This window comes from Peromyscus maniculatus, chromosome 3 (assembly GCF_049852395.1).
Source record: "Peromyscus maniculatus bairdii isolate BWxNUB_F1_BW_parent chromosome 3, HU_Pman_BW_mat_3.1, whole genome shotgun sequence".
NCBI classification, from domain to species: Eukaryota; Metazoa; Chordata; class Mammalia; order Rodentia; family Cricetidae; genus Peromyscus; species Peromyscus maniculatus.
This window is the reverse complement of record NC_134854.1, coordinates 61,227,755-61,248,375: the sequence shown is the minus strand read 5'-3', so window position 1 is coordinate 61,248,375 and position 20,621 is coordinate 61,227,755.

Genomic DNA, 20,621 nt, shown 5'->3' with positions numbered 1-20,621 from the left:
GAGCTGTGGGTTGTAGTCTGGTTATCCTTTGCTTTATACCTAGTATCCACTTATGAGTGAGTACATGCTGTGTTTGTCTTTCTGAGTCTGGGTTACCTCACTCAGGATGATATTTTCTAGTTCCACACATTTGCCTGCAAATTTCATGATGTCATTGTTTTTTACTGCTGAATAGTACTCCATTGTGTATATGTGCCACATTTTCTTTATCCATTCTTTGGTTGAGGGGCATCTAGGTTGTTTCCAGGTTCTGGCTATTACAAATAATGTTGCTATGAACATAGTTAAGCAAATGTCCTTGTGGTATGATTGAGCATCCCTTGGGTATATGCCCAAGCGTGGTATCACTGGGTCTTGAGGGAGGGTGATTCACAATTTTCTGGGAAATCAACATACTGATTTCCAAAGTGGCTGCACAAGTTTGCACTCCCACCAACAGTGGAGTAGTGTTCCCCTTACTCCACATCCTCTCAAATATAAGCTGTCCTCAGTGTTTTTGATCTTAGCTGTTCTGACAGGTGTAAGATAGTATCTCAGAGTCATTTTGATTTGCATTTCCCTGATGAATAAGGATGTTGAGCATGTCTTTAAATGGATCTCAGCCATTTGAGATTCTTCTGTTAAGAATTCTGTTTAGACTGAAAGAAAAAACCCATATGATCATCTCATTAGATGCTGAAAAAGCCTTTGACAAAATCCAACACCCCTTCATGATAAAGGTCTTAGAAAGATCAGAAATACAAGGAACATTTCTAAACATAATAAAAGCAATTTATAGCAAGCCAACAGCAAACATCAAATTAAATGGAGAGAAACTCAAAATGATACCACTAAATTCAGGAACAAGACAAGGCTGTCCACTCTCCCCATATTTATTCAATATAGTACTAGAGGTTCTAGCTAGAGCAATAAGACAACAAAAGGAGATTAAAGGGATACAAATTGGCAAGGAAGAAGTCAAACTTTCACTATTTGCAGATGATATGATAGTATACATAAGTGACCCCAAAAACTCTACCAGGGAACTCCTACAGCTGATAAACTCCTTCAGTAAAGTGGCAGGATACAAGATCAACTCAAAAAATCAGTAGCCCTCCTATACACAAATGATAAAAGGGCTGAGAAAGAAGTCAGAGAAACATCACCCTTTACAATAGCCACAAATAATATAAAATACCTTGGGATAATACTAACTAAACAAGTGAAGGACCTTTTTGATAAGAACTTAAATCTCTAAAGAAAGAAATTGAAGAAGATATCAGAAAATGGAAGGATCTCCCATGCTCATGGATAGGTAGGATTAACATAATAAAAATGGCAATCTTACCAAAAGCAATCTACAGATTCAATGCAATCCCCATCAAAATACCAACACAATTCTTCACAGACTTGGAAAGAAAAATACTCAACTTCATATGGAAAAACAAAAGACCCAGGATAGCTAAAAGAATCCTATACGATAAAGCAACCTTTGGAGGCATCACCATCCCTGACCTCAAACTCTACTATAGAGCTATAGTAATAAAAACAGCTTGGTACTGGTATAAAAACCGACATATGGACCAATGGAATCGAATTGAAGACCCTGATATTAATCCATACACATATGAACACCTGGTTTTTGACAAAGGAGCCAAAACTATACAATGGAAAAAAGAAAGTATCTTCAACAAATGGTGCTGGCATAACTGGATCTCAATATGTAAAAGATTACAAATAGATCCATATCTGTCACCATGCACAAAACTCAAGTCCAAGTGGATCAAAGACCTGAACATAAATCCAGTTACACTAAACTTAATAGAAAAGAAAGTAGGAAGCACTCTTGAACGCATTGGCACCGGAGACCATTTCCTAAATAAAACACCAACAGCACAGACTCTGAGCACAACAACTAATAAATGGGACCTCTCAAAATTGAGAAGCTTTTGCAGGGCGAAAGACACAGTCAATAAGACAAAAAGACAGCCAACAGAATGGGAAAAGATCTTCACCAACCCCACATCTGACAGAGGATTGATCTCCACAGTATATAAAGAACTCAAGAAACTAGACATCAAAACACTGAACAGTCCAATTAAAAAATGGGCTAAAGAGCTAAACAGAATTCACAAAACAAGAATCACAAATGGCTGAAAGACATTTAAAGAAATGCTCAACATCCTTAATCATCAGAGAAATGCAAATCAAAACGACTCTGAGATACCACCTTACACCTGTCAGAATGGCTACGATCAAAAACACCAATGACAGTCAATGTTGGAGAGGATGTGGAGCAAAGGGAACACTCCTCCACTGTTGGTGGGAATGTAAACTTGTACAAACACTGTGGAAATCAGTATGGCGGTTTCTCAGAAAATTAGGAATTGAGCCGGGCGGTGGTGGTGCATGCCTTTAATCCCGACACTCGGGAGGCAGAGGCAGGCAGATCTCAGTGAGTTCGAGGCCAGCCTGGGCTACCAAGTGAGTTTCAGGAAAGGCGCAAAGCTACACAGAGAAACCCTGACTCGGAAAACCCAAAAAAAAAAAAAAAAAAAAATTAGGAATCGAACTACCTCAAGACCCAGCCATCCCACTCTTGGGCATATACCCAAGGAATGCTGATTCATACCATAAAGATACATGTTCAGCTATGTTCATAGCAGCACTATTTGTAATAGCCAGAACCTGGAAACAACCTAGATGCCTGTCAATGGAAGAATGGATGAAAAAAATGTGGTACATATACACAATGGAGTACTACTCAGCAGAGAAAAACAATGAAAGCATGAAATTTGCAGGCAAATAGATGGAACTAGAAAAAATCATCCTGAGTGAGGTAACCCAAACCCAGAAAGACAGTCATGGTATGTACTCACTCATAAGTGGAGTCTAGATATAAAATAAAGAACAATCAGACCACAAAGAAAAAAGAATTCTGTTTAGATCTGTACCCCATTTTTAAAAAATGGATTATTTGGTATTTTGATGTCTAGTTTCTTGAGTTCTTTATATATTTTGGAGATCGGCCCTCTATCTGATGTGGGGTTGGTAAAGATCTTTTCCCATTCTGTAGGCTTCTGTTTTGTCTTGTTGACCATGTCCTTTGCCTTACAGGAGCTTCTTGGTTTCAGGAGGTCCCATTTATTAATTGTTGCTCTCTCTGTCTGTGCTACTGGTGTTATATTTAGGAAGTGGTCTCCTGTGCCAATGCATTCTAGGCTACTTCTCACTTTCTCTTCTATCATTTCTCTTCTATCAGGTTCAGTGTAACTGGATTTATGTTGAGATCTTTGATCCACTTGGACTTGAGTTTTGTGCATGATAGATAGATTTGTAATCTTCTACATGTTGACATCCAGTTATGCCAGCACCATTTGTTGAAGATGCTTTCTTTTTTCCATTGTACAGTTTTGGCTTCTTTGTCAAGAATCAGGTGTTCATAGGTGTGTGGATTAATGTCAGGGTCTTCAATTCCATTCCATTGGTCCATGTGTCTGTTTTTATGCCAATACCAAGCTGTTTTTATTACTATAGCTCTATAGTAGAGCTTGAGGACAGGGATGGTGATGCCTCCAGAAATTCCTTTATCGTATAGGATTCTTTTAGCTATCCTGGGTTTTTTGTTTTTCCATATGAAGTTGAGTATTGTTCTTTTGAGGTCTATGAAGAATTGTATAGGGATTTTAATGGGGATTGCATTGAATCTATAGATTGCTTTTGGTAAGATTGTCATTTTTACTATGTTTATCCATAAGCATGGGAGATCTTTCCATTTTCTGATTATCTTCTTCAATTTCTTTCTTCAAAGACTTAACTAAAGTTATAGGTCTTTTACTTGTTTGGTTAGAGTTACCCCAAGGTATTTTATATTATTTGTGGCTATTGTAAAGGGTGATGTTTCTCTGATTTCTTTCTCAGCCCATTTATCATTTGTATATAAGAGAGCTACAGATATTTTTGAGTTAATCTTGTGTCCCACCACATTACTGAAGGTGTTTATCAGCTGTAGGAGTTCCCTGGTAGAATTTTTGGGGTCACTTGTATATACTATCATATCATCTACAAATAGTGAAAGTTTGATTTCTTCCTTTCCAATATATATACCCTTGATCTCCTTCTGTTGTTATTGCTCTAGCTAGAACTTAGTATACTATATTGAATAGATATGGAGAGGGTGGACAGCCTTGTCTTGTTCCTAATTTTAGTGGAATCATTTTGAGTTTCTCTCCATTTAATTTAATGTTGGCTATTGGCTTGCTGTATATTGCCCTTATTATGTTTAGGAATGTTCCTTGTATTCCAGATCTCTCTAGAACCTTTATCATGAAGGGGTTTTGGATTCTGTCAAAGGCTTTTTCAGCATCTAATGAGATGATCATGTGTTTTTTTTTTCCTGAAAGTTTGTTTATGTGATGGATTACATTGACAGATTTTCGTATGTTGAATTATCCCTGCTTCTCTGGGATGAAGCCTACTTGATCACGGTGGATGATTTTTTTTAATGTGTTCTTGGATTCTGTTTGCCAGTATTTTATTGAGTATTTTAGCATCAATATTCATGAAGGAGATTGGTCTGTAATTTTCTTTCTTTGTTGCATCTTTGTGTGATTTAGGTATGAGGGTAACTGTAGCCTCATAAAAGGAGTTTGGCAATGTTCCTTCTGTTTCTATTGTGTGGAACAATTTGAGGAGTATTGGTATTAGCTCTTCTTTGAAATTCTGGTAGAATTCTGTGCTGAAACCATCAAGCTCTGGGTTTTTTGTTGTTGTTGTTGTTGTTTTGATTTGTTTTTGGTTGGGAGACTTTTAATGACTTCTTCTATTTCCCTAGGGGTTATAGGCCTATTTAAATGGTTTATCTGGTCTTGATTTAATTTTGGTATGTGGTATCTATCCAGAAAATTGTCCACTTCTTTTAGATTTTCCAGTTTTGTGGAGTACAGGTTTTTGAAGTATGACCTGATAATTCTCTGGATTTCCTCAGTGTCTGTTGTTATGTCTCTCTTTTTGTTTCTGATTTTGTTCATTTGGATGTTCTCTCTCTGCCTTTTGGTTAGTTTGGATAAGGGTTTGTCTAGCTTGTTGATTTTCTCAAAGAACCAACTCTTTGTTTCATTGATTCTTTGTTTGTTCTCTTTGTTTCTATTTTATTGATTTCAGCTCTCAATTTGATTATTTCCTGGTGTCTATTCTACCTGGGTGAGTTTGCTTCTTTTTGTTCTAGAGCTTTCAGGTGTGCTGTTAAGTCACTGGTGTGAAACTTCTCCAACTTCTTTATGTAGGCATTTAGCGCTATGAACTTTCCTGTTAGCATTGCTTTCATTGTGTCCAAAGTTTGGATATGTTGTACATTCATTTTCACTGAATTCTAGGAAGTCTTTAATTTCTTTATTTCTTCCTTGTTCCAGTGGTGATTCATTAAGCATTATTTAGTTTCCATGAGTTTGTAGGTTTTCTGCATTTTGTGTTGTTGAATTCTAACTTTAAGCTATGGTGATCTGATAAGATACAGGGGGGTTATTCCAATTTTTTTGTGTCTTGTATTTTGTATCTTTGTATTTTGTTGGGATTTGCTTTTTGATGGAGTATCTGTTCAGTTTTAGAGAAGGTTCCATGGGGTGCTGAGAAGAAGGTATATTCTCTTGTGCTTGGGTGAAATGTTCTGGAGGTGTCTATTAAGTCCATTTGAGTCATAACATCTGTTAGTTCCCTTGTTTCTCTGTTATGTTTCTGTCTGGCAGACTTGTTCATTGATGAGAGTGGGATGTTGATATCTCCTACTATTAGGAGTTTGATGTGCGATTTAAGCTTTAGTGATGTTTCTTTTACATATGTGGGTGCCCTTGTATTTGGGGCATAAATGTTCAGAATTGAGACTTCATCTTGGTGGATTTTTCCTGTGATGAATATGAACTGTCCTTCTCCATTTCTTTTGATTAATTTTAGTTTGAAGTCTATTTTGTTCAGATATTAGGATAGCTACACCAGCTTGCTTCTTAAGTCCATTTGATTGGAAAGTCTGTTCCCAACCCTTTACTCTGAGGTAGTGTCTGTCTTTGAAGTTGAGGTGTACTTCTTGTATGCAATAGAAGGATGGATCCTGTTTTCATATCCATTCTGTTAGCCTGTGTCATTTTATAGGCGAATTGAGTCCATCAATATTAAGGGATATTAATGTCCTGGTTTTTTTTTTTTTTTTTTTTTGGTTGTAGTATGTGTGCTTCCCTTCTTTGGGATTTGCTGGTGTGGGATTATCTATTGCCTGTGTTTTGGTGGGTGCACCAAACTTCCTTGGGTTAGAGTTCTAGTGCTTTTTGTAGGGCTGGATTTGTGGATAGGTATTGTTTAAATCTGGTTTGGTCATGGAATATCTTGTTTACTTCATCTATGGTGATTGAAAGTTTTACTGGATATAGTAGTCTGGTCTGGCATCCATGGTCTCTTAGTGTCTGCACAACGTCTATCCAGGACCTTCTGGCTTTCAGAGTCTCCATTGAGAAGTTGGGTGTAATTCTGATGGGTCTGCCTTTATATGTTACTTGACCTTTTTCCTTTGTAACTCTTAATAAAGTCTTTCTTTATTCTTTATATTTAGTGGTTTGATTATTATGAGATGAGGGGATTTTTTTTTAGGTCCAGTCTATTTGGTGTTCTATAAACTTCTTGTATCTTTATAGACTTTTCCTTCTTTAGGTTGGGAAAATTTTCTTCTGTGATTTTGTTGAATATACTTTCTGTGCCTTTGAATTGGTATTCTTCTCCTCCTTCTATCCCTATTATTTTTAGGTTTGGTCTTTTCATGGTGTCCCAGATTTCCTAGACATTTTGTGTTATGACTTTGTTGGCTTTAATGTTTTCTTTGACCGATGAAGATTTCCTCTATCATATCTTAAATGCCAGATGCTCTCTTCTATCTCTTGTGTTCTGCTGGTTATGCTTGCATTTGTAGTTCCTGTTCAGATTTCCCATTTCCTGAATTCCCTCAGTTTGTGTTTTCTTTATTGTCTCTATTTCAATTTTCAAGTCTTGAACTGTTTCCTTCACCGGTTTGGTTGTTTTTTCTTGGTTTTCTTCACTTTCTTTAAGGTATTTACTGATTTATTCCAATTTTTTGTTTGTCTTTTCCTCGATTTCATTAAGGGAATTTTTCATTTCCTCTTTAAAGGACACTATCTATCTTCATAAAGTTATTTTTAAGGTCTTTTTCTTCTGCTTCTTTTACATTGGGATGTTCAGGTTCTGGTGGTGCCATATTGCTTTTTATGTTGTTGAATGTATTCTTGCCCTGGCATCTCTTCCTCCAATTGGTGTAGGCAGTACTTGTGCCTCCAGGGATCCCTCTCTGTCCAATGGTGGTGTCAGTGTCTCAGGGAGCCGCTGAGGTCGCTGGGGATAAGTGGGTTTGGGGAGTGGAGTGGGACTTGTAGATTACAGGATTCAGTGGGGGTGGGGAGCCACAGAGGTTTCCCAATGAAATCTGAGCTTGCTTTGCCAGCAGGGCTGCACAAAAGGATGATTGGACCACGGGCCTGGGTACCAGGAAGGGTCTACACTTGGCTGCATCTAGTAAGGGAGAGGCTTTTTTTGCCTCATCCCTTGGCATTGTTATAAAAAACCCTTTTGAATAAAGTTCTGGGCTGGTGGATAAGGATCCAGGCCCTCCCGAGGCTATCCTGTGTTTCTATCTGTTTCTCTCCCCTCTATTCTTCTATCTAAATCTCTTACCCCTCGCTCCTCAAGAGTACCCAGGTAAAGGTGGGGGCTGGTCCCCCATCTGGGGGGTGGAAAGGCCTGCCCTCAGGAGCCTTGCCTGCTGGCTGGTTAGTGGGGCTGCCATGGGGGATGGGGCATGGGGTATGCCTGGGGCCTAGGGCCTAGAGACTAGGCTGGCTGTTGGCTGGGAGAACAGTCACTCACCTCTTGGTCCAATTGGTGGTGGCGACGCCTTCCTTGTTTAATAAAATGGAAAATAAATAATTTGTTGTTATACTTCTCTGCTCAGCAGTCTTTCTCTAACGTGAATTAACTGGAGTCCAGTGGAGACTAAACTCGGTATAAGCCCTCAATCCTGCCAGGTGTGCAAACACATGACTGGGAAGATCTGGGGCTAGGAAATGGCTCTGGATATAGGTGCTTGCCATGAAAACACAAGGACCCGAGTTTGACCCCAGCATCCCCATATAATCCCAGTGCTGATGACAGCAGGATCCATGGGGTTGTCTGGCCAATCAGTTGAGCTGAATCAATGAGCTCCAGGCTCCCTGAGAGACCCCGGAGGAAGCAATTAAGGCAGACCCCAGTGTCAACCAGTGGCCTCTGTACACACACATCTGCACACTCGGACATGGACACACCAAGATCTGCCTGTGTGGTGGATACAGGGAGAAGGGAAACAAATCAGCTAAGTTTGCTCCCCACGTGACAGAGGGCCTGAGGAAAGCGGTTTACAGGAGGAGGCTGTCTTTCCGCTCACCGCTTCAGAGGCTGCCTCCTTTACTGTGGGATGAGACACCGCAGAATACCACGGCGGTGAGTGCATGTGGCAGAAGAGGCTGACCATCTTACAGTGGCCATGGAGGAAGAAGAGAGGCAGTGAGGGTCCAGGGACAAAACACTTGCCTCCCTCCCTCCCTCCTTCCCTTCCTTCCTTCCCTGAAGCGGGGCCCTCAGTGTGTAGCTTAGCTAGCCTGGAACTCACAGTGTAGACTGGACTAGCTTAAATTCAGAGACCTGTCTACCTCTGTCCCCTGGGTGCATACATTACTACACCAGACTAAGACACACTTTTCAAAACCATGCCTCCAGTGTCCTACTTACGCCAATGAGGCCCTGCCTCCCACAGTTTCCGCCAGCCTCCCAGTTCATCTACAAATCCATTAGTGTGGATTCATCTGCTGATAAGATTATAGCCCTAATGAGCCGGGCGGTGGTGGCGCACGCCTTTAATCCCAGCACTCGGGAGGCAGAGCCAGGCGGATTGCTGTGAGTTCGAGGCCAGCCTGGGCTACCAAGTGAGCTCCAGGAAAGGCGCAAAACTACGCAGAGAAACCCTGTCTCGAAAAACCAAAAAAAAAAAAAACAAAAAAAAAAAAAAAAAGATTATAGCCCTAATGATCCAGTCGTCTCTGAATGCCACTGCACCACCACTAAACCTCCAATTCATAGATCATTGTGGAACATTCCAAATTTAACCATAACATTCTGCCCTTAGTCCCCAAAGACTCATGCTCATTACACAAAAGAATCCTCAAATTCTCAAAGGTTCTAGGACTGCACAACAATCTAAGTCCAGCAGGGCAGTGATGGCGCACGCCTTTAATCCCAGCACTTGGGAGGCAGAGGCAGGTGGATCTCTGAGAGTTCCAGGCTAGTGTGTCTACAGAGTTAGTCCTAGGACAGCCAGGGCTGTTACACAGAGAAACCCTGTTTCAAAAACAAAAACAAAAAATAAGTCCAAGTCTTTGAGACTTGAGTCCTTAGCTGTGAGTCCCTATAAAATATGAAAAACAAGTTGCAGACACTCCACCTGTGACACTTGGAAAGAGGCAGTTGTAGGGATGTATGGATCCCTGATGCATCACTCCATACCTGCTGTCTTAGGGTTTCTATTGCTATGAAGAGACACCATGACCACGGCAACTCTTATAAATGAAAACGTTTAGTTGGGGTGGCTCGCTTACGGTTTCAGAGGTTCAGTTCATTATCATCATGCTAGGAGGCATGGCGGCAAGCAGGCAGATGTGGTACTGGAGTAGTAGCTGAGAGTCCTATGTCTTGCAGGTAACAGGAAGTCAACTGAGACACTAGGAGGTATCCTGAGCATAGGAAACCTCAAAACCTGCCCCACCCCCCAGTGACACACTTCCTCCACCAAGGCCACACCCACTCCAACAAAGCCACACCTAATAGTGCCATTCCCTATGAGATTAAGGGGCCAATTACATTCAAACTACCACACTTGCACCCTGCTCTGCCTTCCTGGCCCTCGTTGGGCTGCATATTGCCTTGTGGGGTGACAGAGGTTTATGAAGTTTGCCAAAGGAGGCTGCAGCCCAGGACAGATGTCAGAGGAAATGATATGAGTCCCTGTGCTGGGAAAGTGGAGTGCCCATAACCCTTGTGAGTCGGTGGTGAATGCAATCCATCTACCCGAGCAGACACAACGTAAGGCTGAGGGCAGCTGCCAAGGGAGGACTTCTGTGGAGAAGCAGAAGGAGACTGCTGCATTCACCCCAGTGCCTCTCATCCTCCTGAAGACTTGTCAAAGCACAAACTTCTGGGTCCTTACCCAGCCAAAGCACGTACTGGAGAATGTGTGTTTTTCCCAGGCTCCCAGGTTAATGCAGCCTAACCACCTTGGTGCTAAAACGCTTGCTGAGTCTTTGAACTTGTGGGATGCTTAATGTCCTTTGGGGCCTCCCTTGGGTACAGGAGTTTGTATTAGAGCAGTTGTGTGCGCTGGAACATTGGGAAGAAGGTGCCTGCAGATCTCCCACCCAATGCTATCGCCAGCGTAGACAGCGTTGTTTAGGGAACTAGGGAGACGTGAAGGTCAGAAGACATTCAGAGACCGAGAAGACCACCTGGAGGTGAGAAGGGCTGGAACAGTGACTGCTGTAGACTGTCTGGTGAGAAGGGGAAAAGATGTGGCCATAGTGTGTGGATGGGGGACATCTTACAATAGAAGTGCTCCACTCAAAACAGAGGCCTAAAATGAACAAGAGAGGCAATGATAAATACCAAAATACAGAGAAACTACCATTCTCAGATGTTACCAAAAAGATCCCAAGGGATTCAGCTATTGCAGACCCAGTCTGACATGGGCTAGTAAGGTGGATCAGTGGGCACCTCTGACAACCTGAGTTTAATCCCAGGGACCCAAAGGGTATGAGAGAGCAGACATTCTCCACTGTATCCCCTCCCACAGTGGCATGTGCATGCCCACACATACACTATAAACACATGTTTAAAAAGAAAACCGTTTGACAGTCTCAGGCTATTGTAAGTAGAGTTATTGTATGGTCAATAGTTCTCCTGCCTATATGTGCACCACAAGCAACTACTCCAGACATGCATTCCTTTCATAATAAAAAGACCCAGAGCCGGGAGGTAGTGGCGCATGCTTTTAATCCCAGCACTTGGGAGGCAGAACCAGGTGGATCTCTGTGAGTTCCAGGCCAGCCTGGTCTACAAAGCGAGATCCAGCACAGGTTCCAAAGCTACACAGAGAAACCCTGTCTCAAAAAACAAAAACAAACAAACAAAAAGACCCGGAAGACAGTAATATTTGTTAAAGCAATGGACGCAGATGGAGTAGGTGAGGGAACCTGGTGGTCCACATGTGCTCAGTGTCCTGCAAACGCTCTGTGCTCTAGCTTTCCTTCCTGAGCCCACCAAGCAAGGTGTCCAAAGCCATTAGGACACCGCAGGAAGCATGGAGCTGTCCTGACCTCTGCCACAGTTCTTCTGCACCGTGATGACTGATGACTGTCCTGACCCGTGTTTAGACTCATCAGAGCAACTTAGAGCTCAGCACTTTCAGTACAGTTTGCAAAGAGAAAGTGCGTTTCTGATTTCTTGGCTAAAAAAGGAGGTGTGGTGGAGGTTTGCCTTCTGCCTTCTGCCTCTTCAGGATTCATGGAGAAAGCCCTCATCAGATCCCAGGGCTTGGATCTTTACTTCAAAGCCTCCAGACCTGTAAGAAATAAACTTCTGTGGTTTGTAATCCCCAGACCTTGGTATCCTGCCGTAACAACACTGTGAGCTAAGCTACCATACAACCCGAGACCATTTTTAGGTAGATAACTAAGGGGATTGAAGTAAGGGAATCAAAAATGTGCCCATGTTCATGGAACCACTGTCCACAACAGTCAGAAGGGAAGAAATCACCCCGTCCCTTGTGAATGAGCAAACAAAAGGTGGTAGAATATTTGTTCTTAAAAATGAATGAAATTCTGAGAGTAGAGCATAGATAAGCCTTAAAAGCATATATGACAAAGATATAAAAAGACATACTATAGAAGCACTAACATGTCAAATGGGTAAATTCATAGAATGAGGGGTTGAGGTGACAATAGAATGGGAGCTACTTATTTGGGGATGATGAAAAGTTCAGAAGATGGGTGCTGCTGCTGTCTCCATGTGTGCGCCCCTAAAACACGGATGGTAAGTTAAAACAGGAGGTGTTATGCTATATACATCTCCCAGAATAGATGGTAGATCTTCCTTCCTTCCTTCCTCCCTCCCTTCCTTCCTCCCTCCCTCCCTCCCTCCCTCCCTTCCTTCCTTCCTTCCTTCCTTCCTTCCTTCCTTCCTTCCTCCCTCCCTTCCTTTCTTTCTTTCTCCTTTCTTTCTTTTCTTCTTCTCCTCCTCCTCCTTCCTCCTCCTCCTTTTTGTCCTAAAATGATCTCTAGCGTGATAGAGGGAACAACAGATGCAAAGGAAATAGGCCTCCTCTGTCTTTGGTAAGTCATTGGGCACATCTGTATGAAGGGGACACCCTTAGAAAGAAAAACCCTGGAGGGGGTTCAGTGAACACAAGAGCTTGCTATGTGAGTGTGACGACCGGGTCCCATTGTACACAAAGACCTGACTTCCGGAAGGTGCTCTGTCCTCCAACACATGTTCTGGTACACAGGTGCACAGCTTGCCCCAGCCTCCAAGCCTTACCACGTGCCACTGTCGTCCTGGACCTCTGCCAGTTCTCCTCCATTCCAACCCCACAGATGGAAACCCCAACTACTGAAAGGTTTCGCTCCACATCTGTATTTGGGACCCGCTGACTGGCACCTTGGATCCACATCTGTATTTGACTCCACATCTGTATTTGGGACGGCTGACTGGCGCCTTGGTTAGACCCTGTAGACAGCCTCTCCCCAGTGTCTAACTCACTGTTTCCATCCCTGCCAGCACAGACAGTGCACTAATTAGAAATGAGAGGTCAGGGTCATGTGCAAGCCTCAGCACAAAGATGGAGATCAGCCCTGACCGTGCCCATGTCCCTCTCGATGTCTCTTCCTGGCCTCCTAGGCTTTGGCTTCAAGAACACAGTCACTGTGACGCTGGCCACAGTCGTATTTACAAGTGCGTCACCAGAGGGCTGTAATGGAAGCGTCAACACATCCTCCAAATCAGGACAGTCCATCCCTCGGCCATGGAAGTCGATATCATCCCATCCCTCTCTGTGTCCTTCATCCTTAACCCTTGAGAGGCTGGAATGTGCAGCTATCTTTGGTTGCTCCATGCACACTGTCCACACCAGTCTCCCAGAGCAATAATGGCGGCCTGTGTGCACAAATGCCACCAAATGTCACTTAGGACAGAGAAGACGTTGGAAAGGTGGTAATGTGTGTGTGTGGGGGGGGCGGGGGGTTACTGGAAACAGCAGTGGCAGAAGGTTCTCTTGGCCCAACTCTGCTCTCATTGACAGATTAGCTGCACTCTCCCTTTGGTCTCTGCCTCTGGTGAAAATGAAGCAGGCTGTGCACCGTCCTTCCCTCAGACAACAACGTTTACACAGAGAAGTCACTTGACAGGAACTAGAGTCATCTGGGAAGAGGGAGCCTCCATCAGATTGGCCTGTGGGCATGTCTATGGAGCATTTTCTTGATTAATGATTGATATGGGAGGACCCAGCCTACTGTGGGACCCATGGGCAAGTGGGCCTGGGCTGTTTAAGAAATCGAGCTGAGAAGCCCTGGGGAGCAAGCCCGTAAGCAGTTTCTCGGTGGCCTCTGCCTCCATCATCCTCAACCACGGACTGGAAGCTGCGGGCCACACCAACTCCCTCTTCCTCTAAGTTGGTTTTGGTCCGGGTTTCATCACAGGCACAGTAAGCAAACTAGGGCAAAGGTCATGTTCGGCTACACAGTGAGTTGGACGGCCAGCTTGGGCTACAAGAGACCTTCTCTTAAAACAACATAAAGTTGTACTAACATTATCCTAACAGCCATAAAATAAATTACTAAAGAAGAAAAGTTAGTCACTTGTATCATCTGATGCTCATGCAGCAATCTATGTACAGAGCCTCGCCACACAGCCCCAGCTGTCCTGGGACTGACTACGTAGACTTGCTGTGGAATGTTAAGATGTGTTACAGTCGCTTATGCTCTGGAACACTTGTTCAATGATGCAAACATGTGTTACATTGGTTTGAGTAAATAAAATTCACCTGGGGTCAGGAGGCTGCGGCGGCAGCTGGCCGACAGGAAGTGGTAGGGAGGAACCACGTGTAGCTAGGGTTCTTAAGGGCTGAGCAGAAGGACGCCCTGTTTGTGGGGAGGTGAGCTGGGAGAGGCGAGCTCCTTGCTATTCAGCCCCTCTGAGTGAGCAGAATTTCACCTCAGCCTTCGAATCAGTTCTATAGAGGGATGGAGATCTAAAGTTCCCTTTAGCAGCTGTGAGGGAGCCGGTGCCTGAGGGACCAGAATTTCCGCCTGGCTATGCTGACCCAACCTCCACTGGGAGCTGCGGAGCTGCAGTGACCGATTAGGACAGCAGCTGCTGAAGGGGCAGCTCCTGAGTTTAATGAAAACAACACGAGCTGGCTTCAGAGTCAGAGGGGTCCACTTGTCTCTGCCTCCCGAGTGCTGGATCGAAGGCGTGCACCACCACACCCGGAAACAATCCAAAACATCCGTTGACTCACGTGCATTAGGTACCGGCTAAGGGTTAGGAAAATCGACCTAATCAAACTCAAATCCTTCAGTGCCAGAAACAACCCAAGGCTTTGGCAAGGCTCTAGCGACGTTCCCAAGGCTCTAGCGACGTTCCCAAGGCTCTAGCGACGTTCCCAAGGCTCTAGCGACGTTCCCAAGGCTCTAGCGACGTTCCCAAGCCTCTAGCGATGTTCCCAAGCCTCTAGCGATGTTCCCAAGCCTCTAGCGATGTTCCCAAGCCTCTAGCGATGTTCCCAGCCTTTGCAGCCATTTTCCACTTCCAGGCTTTCACAAATACTAGATATATGAATTTGAGTTTTTACTTTAATCTTTATTTAATTATGTATATGTAGGGGCTGGAGAGATGGCTCAGAGGTTAAGAGTACCAACTGTTATTCCAGAGGTCCTGAGTTCAATTCCCAGCACCCACATGGTGGCTCTCAACCATCTGTAATGAGATCTGGTGCCTCTTCTGCATACATAATAAATAAAGAAAAAAATATGTATATGTATGTGTGGGGGAAGGTTGTTCACCTCAGTGCAAGTGCCCGCAGAGGCCAGAAGTGGGGAGTTATGGGTGGTTATGAGTCACCTGACATGGATGCTGGGTACTGAACTCAGGACCTCTGGAAGAGCAATACATGCTCTTAACTGTTGAACCATCTTTCAACTCCACTTTTACTTAGCTATATTATGCTTTCTTTCCAGAGTGAGAAGTTTGCCATCCAAAGAGGAAGGTGAGGATATACCTTTAACACTAATTTAACTGCAGGCAAGGTGTGCTGGTGTGCGTGCCTGGAACCCAGCTACTCTGGAGGTAGACTGTGGAAATTCAAGGCTAGGCTCAGCTAGTCATGAAACCCAGTCTCAGGGTCTACAGAACACCCAGGGGTGGGAGCGGTGGCCTGCAATCCCAGCACAGGGCAGCAGATTGCTTTGAGTTCCAGATCTTCCAGAGCTACCCAGTGAAACCATGCTACCCAGAGCTACCCAGTGAAACCATGCTTAAAACAAAAGAAAAAAAAATCCACCCAAACAAACAAAACAAAATTTAAAACAATCAAGGTAAGTAACCCAAGCCTGGCTGAATCTAAATCCACAACTAATATAGCAACTGACTCTTTTTTAAAAGTTAGCAAATAAATAAAACTTCTTTTGGGGTTTCTGTTTTGTTTTGTTTTCATACAGGGTCTTGAGTAGTCCAGGCTGGCCTCAAAATCACTCTGTAGCTGAGGAGGACCTGGACCTTCTGACCTGCCTGCCCACCCTCTGTGTGTGGTAGGGAATCAAGCCCTGGTGTATGCCAGGCAAACGTTCTACCACCCGAGCTACGTCCCCAGCTTCATAAAACATACTTTATTCAAAACAAAATTCAAACAATTAAAATGAAAGCCCACCTGCTGGCCACTAGACCCTACTGACCCGGCAATTGTCGCCATTCGGCTCTTGGGGTCTCTGCGCTGAGCTGAGGCTATCCCTGTGGGCCCAGATCCTGTTTTTCACCAGATGGGAAGATAAGCACCAGGATTCACTTTGTGTGATGCCCTTTCTGTTCTCATGGTAACGGATGTCCATCAGCACCAAAATATAGACATGGCGTCCCAGCAGTGCGAGAATGTTACCCCGACAACTGGAATTTAGAGTTTACATTTTTAAAGTCTCGTGGGAGGACTTTATTTCACTTTTTTCCAGAAAGCTGGTGGGGAGTCAATGTTCAGTGAGAACTATAAATGCTTTTTAGCCTTCGTGGAATTTGAAGTGTGCACCAGGAACCCCAGTGTGTGCACCAGGACCCCCTGTGTATGCACCAGTAACTCCTGTGTGCACCAGGAACCCCAGTGTATACACCAGGAACCCCTGTGTGCACCAGGAACCCCAGTATGTACACCAGGAACCCCAGTGCACACCAGGAACCCCAGTATGTGCACCGGGAACCCCAGTGTGCACCAGGAACCCCAGTATGTGCACCAGGAACCCCAGTGTGCACCAGGAACCCCAGTCTGTGCTGGGTGGAAACAAGGAATCCCAGCCGTTGCTGGCCACTCGCCTAGATCCAGTTCAGTGAGGTGGAAATAGATGAGAATATTTTGTCTGGCCTCCACACACATGCATATCCACACCACCAACAGTAACAACAAGAACACACACATATACCCCTAAAAGTCATTCTTTAAAAAACAGCTCTCTTGCAGCTGGAGAGATGGCTCAGCGATTCATATCACTGGCTCCTTTTCTAGAGGACCCAGGTTCAATTCCCAGCCCCCACATGGTAGCTCACAACTGTCTGTAACTACAGTTCTAGGGGCTCCAACACCCTCACACAGACATGAATGCAGACAAAACACCAATGTACATGAAAGAAAATAAAAGAAGAGGGGAAAAAAAAAAAAAAACAGCTTGTAGCTGAAGTTTTCCTGGTCCTGCCTGGCCCACAGTCAGGACAAATCTCTCTCACCCGCCAGTTCCGCAGCGGCTCAGACCCAACCAAGTAAACACAGAGACTTTTACTGCTTACAGACTGTATGGCCACAGCAGGCTTCTTGTTATCCAGTTCTATCTTATATTAACCCATTCCTATAAATCTATACCTTGCCACATGGCTCGTGGCTTACCAGTATCTTTACATGTTGCTACTCATGGCGGCAGCTGGCAGTGTCTCTCTGCCTCAGCCTTCCACTTCCCAGAATTCTCTTCTCTACCTGTCCCACCTATACTTTCTGCCTGGCTACTGGCCAATCAGCATTTTATTTATACAGAGCGATATCCACAGCAACAGCTTGCTTTATAAGATGCCCGCTACTGGGGGCTGGGAAAATGGCTAAGCAGTTATGAGTACTTATTCTTGCAGACCTGGGTTTGGCTCCCAACACACACATGGTACCTTTCAACTATCTGTAACTCCAGTTCCAGGGCCTCCAAAGCCTTTTCCTGACCTCCTCCATGTCACTAGGCACATACATGGTACACATATATAACCTAAATAATAATAATAATAATAATAATAATAATAATAATAATAATAATAATAATAATATAATAATACTGTAGTGGTATTTGCTCCGCCCATGACCTTGGCTACAGGGTCTGAAGGAGACAGTGCTTCCTGTCATTGTAAGTGACCACAGTTAAGAGCAGCGACTGATGTTCCAGAGGACCCGGGTTCAATTCTCAGGCCGTCCAGTGTCTGATCACACCAGGAAGCAGAAAACAGGGGAAAGGAAACACTTGTGATCCCTCTCTCCTCTCCTTTTAAGGAGTTATTACCTCTTAAGGTCATGGTCACGGGCAGAGCAAATACCACTACAAGATACCCTCTTGGCTGCATATGGTGGCACAAACCTATAATGCCAGCACTTGGGAGATAAAGACAGGAGGATCAAGAGTTCAAGGCCATCCTTGGCTACTTGGCAAGTTTGAGAATAGATTGAAACATAGAGACCTCAAGGAATCTTTTTATTTTTATTTTTGAGACAGCTTTGGCTGACCTGGAGCTGGCTATGTAGATCAAGTTGACCTCAAACTCACAGAGGTCCCCCTGCCTCTGCCTTTTGAGTTCTGGCATTTATGGCATGCCCAACCAAGCCCAGCATCCCAAGGAATTTGAAATTTTCCTGGAGGTTGAACATTTCATTCTCATCCTAAGCTCAACAGAGCTAAGACTGTCTTTGCTGTGTGTTTATGGGAACCCACCCCCCAATTCTATAGTAGGGCTACAGCAGCTCTGTGGACAGGCTGAGGGTGTCAGCCTTTTGTGTGTGGTACTGATAAAGCCTAGGGTGCAGGAGCAGGTTTTTGCCAGTCAAAGAATTAAAAGTCGGGGGAAGCTTGAGAGTCAAGCAAAGCCAAAGTTTCTCTGAGAGAACAATTTCATTGACCTTAAAAACAAAACAAAAACAGCCGGGCGGTGGTGGCGCACGCCTTTAATCCCAGCACTCGGGAGACAGAGGCAGGTGGATCTCTGTGAGTTCGAGGCCAGCCTGGGCTACCAAGTGAGTTCCAGGAAAGGCTCAAAGCTACACAGAGAAACCTTGTCTCGAAAAACCGGGGTAAAAAAAGGAAACAAAACAAAACAAAAACAAAACAACAAAAAACAGAACCGGAGCTAGGCATGGTGGAGCACACCTTTGATCCCATCACTTGGCCTGTCTGGTCTACATTCTGGGCCAGCCAGAGCTACATAGTGAGATCCTGTCTCTCAAAAAAATAAGAAGGAAAAAGAAAAAGAAAGAAAGGCAAGCTATAAACCTCAACAGTCGCCCAGAGGAAGAAAATGGAAAAAGTGGGGAAAGCCATGCCATTTGAGTTTAGCTGGCATGGAGCTCACCCACGGCCCGAGGGAGCTTTAGAGAAGATAGATAAAGCTCGGGGGGGGGGGGAGCTCATAGGGGCCAGGAATTCTAGGAAGGAAAAGCATAGTGTCTCATTAAAGGGATAAGTATTCCACCTAGCTCTTTAGCATGTCCAGTGAGCCTGCCTTCCTAGGGGCAGCCCTGCCTTCCTGAGGGAGAGTCTGCAGGCCAGGTGATGGACTGGACTCATTTGTTTATATTTTGAGTAGGTCTCTGCCCAGGCCAGAGCTTTCATTTTCTTGACCTGAAGGAACCAGTTTTCCCTGATGGCTTTACCGTTGCGGTGTCTCACCTGCAGGGTGATGGTGTCCAGGGCCATAGTCCAGCTGGCAGGACCTCCCCATTTGTATTTCTCCTGCCTGGAGGGACTCTTGACTGTCACCCAAAATGTCTTCAGTGGTCACTGTCTTGCTAACTCCAGTTTCCACGGATGATGGGCTGGAACAGGGACCTTCCCAGCCCGCTCCAGGGTGCTCTCAGAGGCAGGGATGGACAGCCAGAGAGAGAGGTCTCTGAGACAAGTGCCCTACTCTGTTTCTTCTCCCCTTGACCTTCCAGGCCCAGCAAGAAGTCCCTTGTCCGAGGCCACAGAGCCGCAAGGAATGCCTGGAGTGACCCAAGCCTGGAAGAGAGGTGCTGTGGAGACTGTCACTGGCTACATCAGACCGAGGCCAGTGAAGGACTTGGAGTCCCCAGCTCTCACTTGGTCATTTTGTTTCTAAGGCTCTACCTCAACAGGAAAGGTTATGGAGAGGTCATGGCCCCTGTGGACATCTCCTGATGCTCTAGTACATTCCACAGATGTGTCATGCTTGTTTCCTTCCTGACTGCTCCCAGCAGAGACCTCGCCTGTGAGCTTATATCTCATATGCAAACCATCTGATCCAAAATCCAGCCAAGTCCATCCCGACCCGGTACTGTCTATCAGATTAAGCATTCTAGGTCACAACCTCCAAACTGTGAGTTCAAGGGCCAGTGCCAGAAATCCAGGGACCAACCCAGAGGCCATGACCTGTGGAAAGTTTTCAAACAGTGCAACCCAAGCTGATGTGCTCACCCTAACCTCCTTTCTCATCCTTCCCCACAGAAACATCAGTAAACTGGACAGAGTAGTTAGTGCAAGCCACTCAAGAGAGTGAGGCAGGAGGATCTCAAGTTGGAGAACAGCCTAGGCTACAGAGGAAGACCCTGTCTTTAAAAATAAATACATTGCCAGCCATGGTGGTGCATACCTTTCATGCTGGCACTTGAGAGGCAAAGACAGGTAGGTCTCTGTGAATTTGAGGCCAGCCTGGTTTACATAGCAACTTCCAGGTCAGTTAGGGTGCATAGTAAGAGCCTGTCTCAAATTAAAATGAATAGAGGAATAAAATACACAAAGTCTACACTAAATACTCTGGCCCCTATTTCTCCCTGGCTCCTTCTGCCTCCTGACCCAGCCTGAGGCCTGCATGGTGGGATGTGCCCATCATCCTGGGAAGGGTAAATAACAGTCACTCAAAGGAAGTCATCTTGTCAGAGTATAGCCCCTCTAAGCTGCCTTCATCTCTCCCAGAACTCAGGCCTTGCTCCCTGAAGACGTCACTTGTCCAAGGACAGAGCAGCGAGGGATGCCCCCCTGCAGACCTCTGGG